Below are 13,459 nucleotides of genomic sequence, written 5' to 3' on the forward strand. Positions count from 1 at the left end.
CCTGCACAAGGACAAAAATTTAGTAAGTGCAAGAAGGTGGGACACTTTATGCAGGTTTGCAAAGTTGGGGATACTGTTAAAAGTTAATTGTGTTCCTGAAATTGAGAACTATAACTCTCAATTGATGGAACGTGGGAATACAGTGACTAAATTAACTGTAGATGTAGATCAAAAAGATGTTTGTGTAAAAGCTATTGACCAGGATGGTGGATTGATTGCTAAAATTATTTTCCTTGTTGTAAGATTAAAATCAGAGAGATTGAATTAAAGGTACTGGTGGACTCGGGTTCACCAGTCACTGTGTTACCAGAGGAAACCTTTATATTGCACTGGAGCTCAGGGCGGCTCAAACAAAGTGATTTAAGAGCCATGGAGAGTCTGAAATTGATACTAAAGGTTATTTTTAAGATGTTTTGTGTTTTGCTGTGAGATTGATCTTTATTACGATTTATGTAGCTGTCGGTGGTTGTGATATCATGGCGTGGGTTGATCAAGGGAGATTGGGCATTGTATTGAGACCTGGCACCACGTACCCATAATGTTACTTGAGCACAAAGATGAAAATGTTGATCAGATTTTGCCTAAATATCCTACCATTTTTCTAATGAGATAGGCACTGTTAAACGATTTGAACATGAAATCATCCTTAAACTGGATGCTGTGCCAGTAATACATAAAGTTAGAGATGTGCTGTTATCTGTGAGACATCATCTGAGGAAACACCTTGATCAGCTCTGTGGAGACAAAATTATTGAACCTATTTATGCAGCAGAATGGGTCAGTGCTGGTGTAATATTTTTAAGGAAATTGTCAAATCCGCTTGTGTGCGGATTTAAGTTTGGCTAATGAGAATATTGTTGTGGATTGCTATCCTTTGCCAGAGATCAATACGCTTTTTTCCACTCTAAAAGGGGTGAAGGTCTTCATGAATATTGATCTTAAAGCGGCGTACCACCAATTGCCCCGGAACGCTAAGTTAGGGACTCTTACCTACTTCATCACTCCATTTGGAATTTATGGGTACTTATTCTTGCCGTTCGATCTTGAATCAGCAGCAAGAGTATTTAAAAAAATAATGTTCACTTTGTTTAAGGACTTGCCCGGGGTGCTAGCATTGAGCATGACACATGATACCGTGAACAATGTACTGGACATACTGTGTAAGCATGGAATGACTGTGTCTAGGGTCAAATGTAAGTTTTTAACTGATAACATAGAGAACCTGGGTCATTGTATTACAGCTCAAAGGATTAGGCATAAGGAAGACCTAGTAAAAGCCTCAAGAGAAGTGCCTATCCCCATAGGAAAGAGAAATTAAAGTCACTTTTGGTACTAATTGATTATTACTGAAGGTTTACTTGCGGGTATGCCACACTCATGGAACCTCTTGAAAGGATTTTAAGAAAAAAAGAGAAGTTTTGTTGGGGTTCAGATGAGCGAACATTTTTCTAGAGATCAAAGACATCCTAAACAATGTTCCTGCATTGAAAACTTACATTAGCGGTCACAGATACATTATAACAGTAGATGTGAGTGTAGTAGGCCAGGGTGCAGAATTGTATCAGAGTGTTGACAACATGAAGCATGCAGTACTGCTTGCATCTGTAGTCATGTCTGAAACTGAAAGAAATACAGAAGCCTTTGCCTGTGCACAGGCTATGGAAAAACTCAGGATACAGGTGTGGGGTGCACAGTGCACCCTGAGCACTGATCATATACCTTTAATGTATATGTTGGTTGATAAACTGTTAGTTTTTTGTGAATTTCCAAGTTTATTTAATTCTATTTCCTAACTATACGGTCCCTGTAACCTTTGTTTCTTTTCTGTGAATTATGAGGCTGTTTTAACGTTAAGTAAGATGCTAATCACAATGCACGGTTGGGGGTAGGTTGGACGCAGGGGGTGGGTTGGCATTGTGCTATCCCCACCTCAGCTTGCGGCTCCTGCCCCCCCTCCACCTTGCCATCCATTGTCCAAGTCCATGCCCCTGCTCCCTTATTACAGCCCTGGATGGCCATTGCTCTGTTACTGCCCTTCAAACCTGCCCACGACAGTTAGCTTCCTGCCTCATCCACCTCCTCCCTACCCTCTGTTGTCTGAGTCCATGCTCCAGCTCCCTCCCTCCCGCCTTTCATGGTCCAATGGGCTGCCATTGCCCTCCATTTAGCTTGATATCCCTGGCCACTTCTCCTGGCCTCTGTTACCAAATTCTATGCCCCATCATTGCCCTCCTGCTTAGCGTCTGTGCTTAGGTTGCTGCCCCTATTCAAGAATTCATGAATCCTTATAGAGTGCATGACTACCAGAAGGCCTCTCAGCCCTACCCAAGTCAGCAGGGGCATAGATGGTATGATAATTAGTTGTCTAAAAGCCAGGCAATAGATTCCAGAGTCTGGGGGCCAGTTAAGCAATGGACCGCCACCCACCACTGGGCCCTACGGATCGTGGACACCTTCAAAAGATGAGCAGAGGATGAATGGAGAAATCTCTATGGAAGATGATGGGTGTCAAGAGAATGAAGCAGGGTGGGACCCTTGTTATTGATAGCTCTATGCAGCAGGCAGAGAGCTTTAAACTGAACATGGCGTGCCACTGGAAGCCAGTGTAGATCACGTAAGGCCTTGGCCACAGACATGCATTTGGGGATGTTCAGCAACAGATGAGCAGTGACATTTTGTATATTCTGTAGTATTTTAGTAACATAGGAGGGAGAGCCAAGAAACAAGGCATTCCCATAATCCATCCGGGCTATTACCCAGGCCTGTATGACCAATCTTCTAGCCGTGATGGGGAGGGGATGGAGGACTTTCTGTAACATTTGCAAGTGCCAAAGCAGCTGACAGTGAGTTTTGTGGCCTGTTGACACATAGATAACCAAGCACCTAACCAGATACCAAGACTCTTTATTGACGCCGTAGGGCTGGGAAGGCTGCAGAGGTAGTCTAGCAGGGGACTGGAGATCATATAGCTGATGTGGTTACCTGACAGCATGATCTCTGTTTTGTTCTCGTTTAACTTCAACTTGCAGACAGACATACAGCAGGCAACTTCCTTTAGACATGCAGATAGAGGGGGCTGAACCTGAAAAGAGCAGTTCTGAATGAAGGACACAAGTCAGCTGAAGGCTGTGTCTATGATACCAACACTGGAAATCCTTTGCAGCACAATGGATTCATCTATGGGGTCAAAAGCTACACTGAGGTCTAAAAGAATGATAAATGCTGATTGTCCCTGGTCTAGGATGCTTCTGAGTTTTTCAACCTCCGCCATTAATGCTGTCTCTGTGCTATGCAGCTTGCGGAAGCCCATCGTATTAGGATGTAACAGTGACTGTGTTTGAGAAAAGCCGAGAGGTGCCCATTAACATACTTCTCCAAAAATTGGGAGACACCAGGCAGAAGAGAAATTGGCCTAAAGTTGCTTAGGTTCAGAGGGTCCAGGTTGTTGTTTTTTTAAAGTGGCTTAACTATTGCATCCTTCCAGTCAGAACTGGAGCAATTGCTGCAGAATGCGCATAGGTACAGGGTCAAGTGGTGATCCTGATTTCACTACCGTAAGCAAATCTATAACCGTACTAACAGAGAGAGGAGGAAAAGCAGGAAGAGTCCGACCTGGCAGGGCCTTGGGGACATCTCCAGGAGCATCACTAGGGCCAACCATTTTAAAGGTGGAAATGATGGGAAATGCTGAGTAAATTTTCATTACCCTCCTTCCCCTACCCTCCAATGTCTATGTGCATGCCACTGCTCCCTCCTTTTTGCCCACCATGTAGCATGGGCCTGCCACTGCTCTCCTATATACTCGGAGTGTTCAGTTGAGCTGCCACTGCCCCTCCCACCTGACTAACATAGTCAGATGGCTTCTGTCTGTCCCTGCCACCTCCACCCTGCATGTCCAAGTTCCATTCCCCATCCCCTCCTTTCTGTCCTCCATAGTCCATTTTGCTGCTACTCCCTTCTGCCCTCCATGCTCTGTTGTGCTGCAACTGATCCTCCTGGAAGCCCTGCATGATCTTTTGTGAAGCCCCTTCCTCTGCCCTCTCTTGTCTGTGTCCAGCCCCTACCCCTCCCTCCTGTTGTCCATGGTCCTTTGTGCATGCCCCTGCCCCCTTCCTCTTGTGCACCATGGCTGTTGTGCTGCCACGAACCTTCTCACTTGCCATGCATGGTCTTCTGTGCTGCCACATCTGCCTGCTCTGTGTGATCAACTTGCTGCCCCTGACTCCCTCCCACCTTACCTCGGTTGTCAGTGTGTATACCATTATGGTTTCGCTGTTGCCCTCCATGGTGCGTTGTGGTTCCAGTGCTTATCCTGCCTGACGTCCATGGTCACCTTGCTGTCCTTGCCTCTTTCTCCCCTGCACTCTGATGTCCATGTGCATTGCCTTGTCCCCTCCCTATTGCTTTTCATGGTCCGTTGTGCTGCACTGCTGTCCCGCTTGTCCTGTGTGGTGTATTGTACTGCTGAAAACCCTGACACCTGCCCTATACGTCAGTCTGGTGACATTGCCCATCTCCCTCCTGTCCTCTGCTACCTGAATCTATGTCCCTATCCCATTCCTCCTGCCCTCCATGATCCAATGTACCATACTTGCCAACATTTTTAACTTGGTAAGAGGGAGATTTTGAAAACAAAAACCTGGGGAAATTGATTTTCCCCATAGATTTACATTGAAAAAGACGAGATTTTAGCCAGGAGACAGATAAAACAAAGTCATTTTGTCCTCAAAACATCAGGAGTCTCCAGCCTGAATCGGGTCTGTTGGCATGTATGGTTTTACTGCCACTGTCTCTTCCTTCTGCCTTCCATGGTCTGTTATTTTGCCTCAGCCTCTCTTCCCTGTCCTGTATGGTTGGTTTGTTGCCCCTGCCCCCCTTCTCTCAGCCCTGCATGGTGCTGCCACTGTCCCTCCTGCCTGCCCAGTGTGTTCAACTTGTTGCCTCTTCACCCTCCTCACTGCCCTCAATTATCCAAATCCATGACCCTGCCCAGATTTGTAAAGTTCTTCTTCCTTTAAAATCTCAAAAACTACTAAATGGATTTACACCACATAACAAAAAGCATGCTTTCTGGACCAAGAGCTACCTTTCTGCCACATTTGGTGCAGAACTGTCTAGTGGTTCAGGCTGTAGTTGTGTTCAAAATCCCTATGGGAATTAACATGGGAAATGCACTTTTTTTACCCCCTCTCTTTTCCATGCCCCCTGCTTGATGGATCACCCCAAAACCGTCCATGCACAACAAGACCCAACAAGATACTTTTTTGGGAAAGTTTCATAACGATTCGTGACACGGTGTCAAAGATAAAGCCAAGTCAAAAATCACTTTTCCTTTGGAAACTAGGTCCTAACTATAAGTACCTACCAATGACCACCAGTAGGCAATAGATATAAATGTGTGTGTGAGTGTGTGTGTATAGTGTGTGTGTGTGTGTGTGTGTGTGTGTGTATGTGTTTGTGTGATATTGAGCATATTTAGTGTGTGTCATCAGCCTGTTATGGCACGGTTGGCTGTGGCTACTAAAATGTAAATGTAATTCATATAGTGGAAAATAAGTGTCTTAAAAGAATGATAGCTGTCACGTCAAGCTGTAACATTTCTATATGCCACCAGGAATTGCATGTGTCTTATACTGAAAGAACGTATTCAAATATCACCTCTTCTTTCAGAAGATCATTGTTTCTAATTGTTTAAAGTTGAATGCTGCAGTAAAAATGCCATGGTTAGCCTATATTAGTGTATGGATATTGGGAAATCAAGATAAGTTAGAGAATCTAAACCTCCGCAGGGAATCCTACAAAAGGACCTTTAAAACAGAATTCAGAATTCTAGATTGGAATCCAGGAAGTTCATGGGTCAGAAGAAAGAAACAATATAAGACATGATGAATTATTACACAAAGTGGCTTACAGCCCTACATTACCCTGGTCACCAACGTACAGCATACTCTGCCTAAATACAGTACATTTTCCTATTGCTTTGAGCATGATTTTAATGACAAGCTCCTTAAGTGTCACTGCAATGGAATTACTAAGTAAAGTACCCTCCATTACTTATTCTTCTGCATTTTTAAACCACCCCAGGAAACAATTTATCATACCACTGCTGAAACAACGTTTTACTAAATGCAAACCCTCTTTCCATTATCTGCAACAACTGCATACCCCTTTTATCTGCTTATCATTTGCTAATTTTATTTAGCACGCAAGGGACATTAGTTTTTTTAAACACAAAATATGGATAAAGTTTTTGTATTTTAATCTGCATTTTAATGAAGATGTGCTCTTATTTTCACTATTGTAGGTTTTAAATAAATCACAGATTTTAACGAAACTTTTAATGATTCCAGTGCTGTGTTATGAATTGTATTTTCATACCTATTTGTACATAGTGTAGTTTGTATCTTTAATGGTTCATGTTTGAACAGAAGAAATCTGAGTGACTGACAATATGTAAAATGATAATAAAACATTAATGCAAAGATGTATAATAATATTATCATAATTTTTTTTGAGATATTCAAAAGATGGATTGTATTATCGAAAAGCAATTTTTTTTTAATTCTTACTAGATCTGCTTTTCAAAATCGATAATTATACCTCTCTCATGCCTGCTCCTGTCATGTTCACCGATTTCCTAACTCTCTTTTAGTCTACCGACAACTGTCGCTATTACCTCAATGAACAGATTTGTTTTGTGAACTGCGTTCATCGACCGCTGAACGCCTTCATTATACAACTGACTTTGCCTTGGCATGCCTGGGTGACTGAGATACACTCCGGCTCTAAACATAGCAGCAACTTACCCTGAGTCATGAGGGTCGTCTCATCCAGTCATGGCTTTTCAGCCAAATTTACTGAGTATGCGTATGACGTGAGTCTCTTTGGCAGCTGTCCTTCAGAGAGCTTGTGCCTCCTTTACTCGACAAAACATGAGCCCATGCATGTACTATATGCAAGGAACATTTGCTAAAAATAGAAAATATGTCCACTCTGTTCTTGTGTGAATAGTATGCTCTTCACTGAAGCAATCCTAGGTATGGAAGAAATATCAAACCCATGGCCAGCAGGTGATGGTAACAGGCCGTGTCCACCCTTAAGGAATTATTTTCCAAACTTGTTTTTAGAGTAAGTTGGGTGTTTATTTCTCCTTTTAAAAGTGTGTTTGTGTGTGTGTATGTGGGGAGGGGGTATATTAGAAACCTACCTAATTGCTTTGACTTACAGCAATGTACCATTTGGGTTTTAAATGACGTAACATAAGATATCATAAAATCACATAACATTACATATAACATAACACAACCTTATATCCTAAAGCTCGAAGTCTAAACCCACTTCTCCAAATAAAGGGGTGCACACATATCCATCTGTAGCACAAGCCACTGAATGAAACCATCTCAATTAATAATAAGGTGTTTCAATAACCCCTGGGTCATGATAAGCATTTTTCAGGCTAGGACGTGTTTTCTAAAAATCTCCATTTGATGGGCACCAAGGCTGTGCTATTTCATCAACCGACAACCAGCGCTTAATTAACAGAAAATAGAACATTTTTTCTTAAAACCCCGCCCTCGGCACTGCTAAATACCAGGGTTGCCGGATATCAAGACTGTCTATTCTTTATTCCACCATATGGCTCTATTATCCATCGCCATACACTTCTTCTGACATTATTTTACTCCTTCAGGTTCTTTTTTATCACTGTTTTCTCACTTTGTCACTGTATTCCATCTTTCTCTTCCTCCTTCTTAACCGTTTTTCTGCCCTTCTCTTCATTGTTCTGGGTCAAAGTCTGATGATGAATCAGAGCTAGTCCACAAAAAGGAGTCCTGGTGGGCCCATAGGCAACCACCAATTCAAATTGACACAAATGTTCTCTGTTGTTTGCGAAGTAATGTAGAACGTTTGAAATTACCTGCTCCTCACGTTGTGCTCGGTTGTTTCAACTGCAAGAAGTCAATTTGAAGGGTTGCAGTTTGATCTGTCTGTCTTTGGACTCACATGAAGGGGTGAAGACAGAACTGTAGCATGGGTAAACTGATTCGTACTTTAGAGGAGCAACCTACCAAGCAATTCTTCTCTCTCCGCTGCATGTGCAGGGTACATGTTTAGCTAGGGTCTGAGGCATGATCGACTAAGGTTTGCCTGACTTCTGTTTGTCCAGCTTTGGAAATCTCTTGGCAGATGAGAGGGGCTTGGGGCACGAATCCCTGCTTAAAATGTTGACATCCTTCCACCTAGCAGCAGAAGGTGAAATCGACCTTTATTTTGTAGTTTCTGCTGAAGTTGCCAGCCTTGATTGTTCTTCCATTTCTTTCCGTATAAATGAAGAATTTGGACACCAGTAAGCAGTATCTCTGCCTTTAAAAAAAAGTGCATGGCTACTGTTTATGTCACTAACTCTCGTTCTTACACATTCTACATAATTTAATTCATTTGATAGCCTCTCTGTCTTGTACATTTTGCTATATGTGCTATTGAGCCTTCTCTGACTACCCCAATTTCTTTTGACTTACATGCACACAAAATCCAGTCTAAGGGGCATATTTATAATGCCATAGCGCCACCTTGCGCCACATTAGCGTCATTATTTTTGACGTTGATGTGGTCCAACAAGGCTGAAATCCCACGTCATATTTACAGGGTGGTGAAATGCATGCATTGCACCACTCTGTAACCCTTTGCGCTACATTATGCCTGCATCAGGCATAATGTATGCATAGGGGGCATTCCTCCGTTAGGGGAGCCGGAAAAATGGCATAAGGCAATCTATGAGATTTCCTTGCGCCATTTTTTACGGCATTCTTAACACCTGCTCAAGAGGAGGTTTCCATTAACGCCGCTTTAAAAGGAGGTTGCCATTAGTTAGAATGGGCCCTCTGTACTCTGCAGGAGTAGCGCCAATATTTGTGTGCTTTTCCTGCAGAGTACATCAATAGCATCATGAGAAATAACGCCATTGCCCACACCCTGCACCATGGTGCACCGTATTTTATAAATGATGCACACATGGTGGCGGTGGGGGGATGCTAAGGGGCGCAGGAAAGTGGCACCACTTTCCATTATTCTGCCCCTGAAACTCTTAAAGCTCCTGTCACCTCCAACTGGATTACTTACAACACACTCCCTCCAGGTAGATACCTGCCTTTAGCAGAATAGAAACCATGACACCTAACATGGGACCATCAGAGTAAAATTGAATCCTCAGCTAATTACAATTATATTTTGCACTCCTACTCTCCTCTTCTACTACTCCCTCTGCACGCCAACACCAAACCTCTCATCATGCATAACACTAAAGTGCTCCTCACATAGAATCATAGAAAAAGCAACACTGCTATTCACAGATTCCCCCATGGTGTAGCGTGCTACTCATCTGAAAATGTGCTTTGGCATTCCACACCAGTGTATGAAGCAATACAAAAATGTTGCAATACAATACAATATGAAATTAATAGAATTTAGTATCTACCACTCTGAGACACAAATGGTTTTACATTTTAAGAAGGCAAAGGGTTTGTCTCAAGAGACTGGACCTACAGATTCCTGTGGTGAAATGAGTAAAAACTATGAATGGTGAGTATAGAAAGTGCTTTTTGGGGTGACATATTTTTCTGAGGCTGCAGAAAAATTCCAATAGGACAGACTCTATTTTATCTCCATCCCTTCTCCTATGTTGCCAATGAATCAAAAAAGGATTTATGAAGAAATAACACCTTTCTTAGAATATTAGAAATCAGCTTGTGAAGAACAAAAACATAAACGAAATCAACATAACTTTCTGATTTTGTTTAATGATTTCCACCGTTTCCGTATTTAGGTCTTATTTCAGTTTGAGAGAATGTTGTCCAGACCTGCAAGCTCGCAGGGTGCCACCTTGAGTCACATGATTTTGGCCTCCTTCATACACTGACCAGGCGAGGGGCTGAAATCACACTGTGGCGGGAAAATGAGGCGAAAACCAGTGTAAACATTGGATTTCCAGCCCGTTTTCGGAGGCAGTAAGCAGCCAATTCTCATTACGATGTGTGAAAACACAAGACATCCATGAAAGCCTCAATGAACCTTGTTTTGGGAGATGGTCGGGGGCTTGGTCAGGGGCAGACTGCCTTCTAGGTAGCTCTCTGTACGAGGCCCGGCCCCCTCCAAGGCCTCGCTCCCTCCTTACACATGGTTAAATTCATTTGCAAGCTGGCAGGTTTGTGCTGTCTTTTACGAGGTTTTCAGGGCTCATTTGTCAGATGTTACACTTACCGGCTATGTAGATAACATTAAATAAAAGCATTTCAAAATGCATCCCCTCTCTGCATGAACCCTACCCTGCTGAGTCTTAAAAGACATAGAAGATGAAAAATGAAGTGCATTACTTTTCTACTGAGGCCTTATTATGGCCACCTCAGGCTACATGTATGTAAGTGTGTGACTTCCCTGGTCTCACGAACAGATGTTCAGTCACACAATCCGTCTAATTCTCAAAGTTAACTTATTAGTAAGTTTACTATTTTTCGGTAGTCACAAACTACATGCACAGTTTTATGGCACAGCACTACCTACACCTACGTGTGTAGAGGTCTCCGCACCAGGAGACTCTGTGGACAGGGCTGAGAAATTTGCATACGTAAGTAAAGGGAGCTTGGAGTTGTAAAACGTCACACACAGTTTGTGATTTGCAGTTTGTAGTACCTTTGTAGTACTACAAATTGACTACAAAGTACAGTTTGAGAATCAGACCATAAGTATTCATCTGATCACAAAACGCAAAATAGTACACCCTTGTGTTAAATACTCTGTGCATCAACATCCATGTAAGTGTCAGCTGGACTTCTTAAAATAATTAATCCAAGGAAGTTGCATCTGACCTTCAGAATCCAGAGGCCTCGCTCGTACCAAACACAATGTAACGAAAGCAGCTTGTCAGCTTCGGAAAACACTGATATCATTTTAGTAATGTATAAAAGTCCACCCAAGACCTGAGATATAAGTTTCACTGGCCAGAGAGCGAGACAGTCGATAACAGAAAGCAAAACTGTCTGCTAAAGTGAGGTACATAACACTTTCCATGTTATAAATCTTTGATTCTTTGAGGTTACAGAAAAAGGGGTGTCGGGAAATTTTCAAGATATTCATTTTATTTTGCAGATGGGCGGTCTGCAAAAGTATGCATTTACATTACATACCTTTCACAACAAAACCCATTTGACGCAGGAAAAGGTACTATTTGTATTATAAATCCAGAATTGAGGAAGTGAAAAGAGCACTTCTAAAGGTACTTATTTGAAAATGAATGGAGTACAGAGCATCAGGGTTGCAGAAGGCATTACTTCCGCCATACCAATGATTCTCCGTTTATTACATTTAGAGATGACCAGCCCAGCAGTCATATCAGCCCCTCAAAAGGAACCACCATCATGCAGGTTTTCTCCAAGGCACAAAAAGAATGGTAGATGGCTGATAGTAGTTTTGAATGGTTGTTCACCAAACCTTTAACGTTTTGGATTTTTCAGAAATAAACTCTATAAGCGGATGTTTTTTTTCTGTACCTCACCAACAGGCTTATCATGGCGGTGACTGTCAGAAAAAAATCATATTGTCTGCGCTAAATAGAGCAAGCAGGTGGTATGATAGATTCATACTGACAGCCTGTATTCCGTTGAACTGTGAGAGTAAGCAGAGTGAATGGGGTTTCGGAAATGGAAAGCTTATGGCTGCCCCGCTCTAAATGAGATAAGAGGACCAAGAGTTTCACAGCTTTTCCTCTCTGCCAAACTCTAAATCAGGCCCTAAATCCTAAAACAACAACAACTCTAGCCATTGTTGTACTGACATTTATAAAGTGCTTTCCTTCCGAGACTGAAAGCACTTTCAACTGTTAAGTAGCTCCTCTGAACTTAAAATTTATGGAACCCTTTTCAGAGTGCAGAAGACACAGATCCACTCCATTTGTTTGACTTCCTTGGTGCCCTTTGGTGCACAATTGATAACATGGTGCTTGTATGCTGTTCTATTTAGGAGAACATTAGAATCCATGCATTAAGGTTTTGAAGCATCATAGAAGTGTTGCTTGGAGCATCTGGCTCATAAGCATAGGAGTTGTAGTTCCTAAATCTCTGGGATCTTCCCAGCAAAATTGCTGCCACAGCAACATTTTATAACACTCTAAAGATTAGCTAGACTGAGCCTAATATTTGTGATGTAGACGCGGAGCAGTGACACCAGTTACCCTTTAGCCTCTGCAAGCATTTTTGCAAAAAACAAAAGCACTATTTACCAAATGGAGGAACACAAAGGGTCTAGAACTAAACATTCGAGGCTGAAAAGGCTGAACTCTTAAGAATCTAAAATGCAGGCTCACTCAAAAGGCTGATAATATTTATACTTATTGATCTGGGTTTAGTTCTACTTATGCTACTGATTGTCTACCTCTGGAGAGAAGAAATGAACGTCCCTCTTACCTAGAAGTCTGCAGGTTTGGCTTTGTTGGACTGTTCAGCAGCAGACTTTTACCAAATGTAATGACCCTCAATTTACTGATCTCAGAAGCATGGAAGACCAAGTCGTCCTTGCTGGGATTCAAAGTCATGACCATCATGTCACTGCGGATGTCAGAGACAAGTTACTCGCTGAGCTTTTCTGCCAGCTTTTGAAGTAAGCACGAGTTAGACAAAGAATCAAATTAATCTTACATCCCATTGGCATCACACACTCTTTATCATCCCCACTTATACGAGAGCTGCATCACTAAGCAATAATGAGCCTTTAAACACTCTAGAACACTTAGGAGGCCTCCAGAGGCCTAATCATGAATATATGTGATCAGATCTGACCCTCTGGCGTTTGAAATAGCATGTCTTTCTTGAGAAATGGCAGTGGGTTACATTGCACACTTTCCTGTTCTGAGACAATGGGCTTGCCCTCTCTTCAATGTTTCATAGAATTTCAACTTCAAAATATGTGGTTGTTTTGTCTATGACTGATAGTCTTTACTTGCTCCCAGATATGAGAAGAGACTGCAGTCCTCTGACAGTGTCAACTCTCACTTTCAAAGTCACATCGACTACACACATTCTTGCAATTTAAAAGAAAGGGATATTTTGTTTTAACCACCATACAAGGCCAATAATAATGGGAAGTCAACCTCTTCTCTTTTCTTAGCATTGATAGGCTCAATCAAGAGGATTTTGCAAGTCAGCCAAAGTGTGAATCCCATATGGAAGTAGTGCACCCACAATCATTTAGTAGCCAAAGGCCCAAAGTGCCTTGAGCAGACCAAGGGCATCTTCCCTCTCTACTGCTGCTAAGAATCTGTGCTGTGTGACAGCTTAAGATGGACATGGTGCCATCAAGTGTTAATCGGTAAGTCTGATAAATGTGTCACCATTTGAGAATATGCTCCCCAGAATCACATGACTACACCTCTCTTCACGTTTAGTGTTTACAGCATGAGGCCAATACGTTA

General features: G+C 42.3%; 1 protein-coding gene across 2 annotated transcripts in view; it reads right to left on the reverse strand.

Moving 5' to 3' along the window:
- PRKG1 (protein kinase cGMP-dependent 1) overlaps positions 1-13,459 on the reverse strand; it is a 1,945,024-nt gene that overhangs the window by 159,330 nt on the left and 1,772,235 nt on the right. The gene's annotated exons all lie outside the window — the stretch shown is intronic.

The sequence above is a fragment of the Pleurodeles waltl genome, chromosome 6, assembly GCF_031143425.1.
Source record: "Pleurodeles waltl isolate 20211129_DDA chromosome 6, aPleWal1.hap1.20221129, whole genome shotgun sequence".
Taxonomy (NCBI): Eukaryota; Metazoa; Chordata; class Amphibia; order Caudata; family Salamandridae; genus Pleurodeles; species Pleurodeles waltl.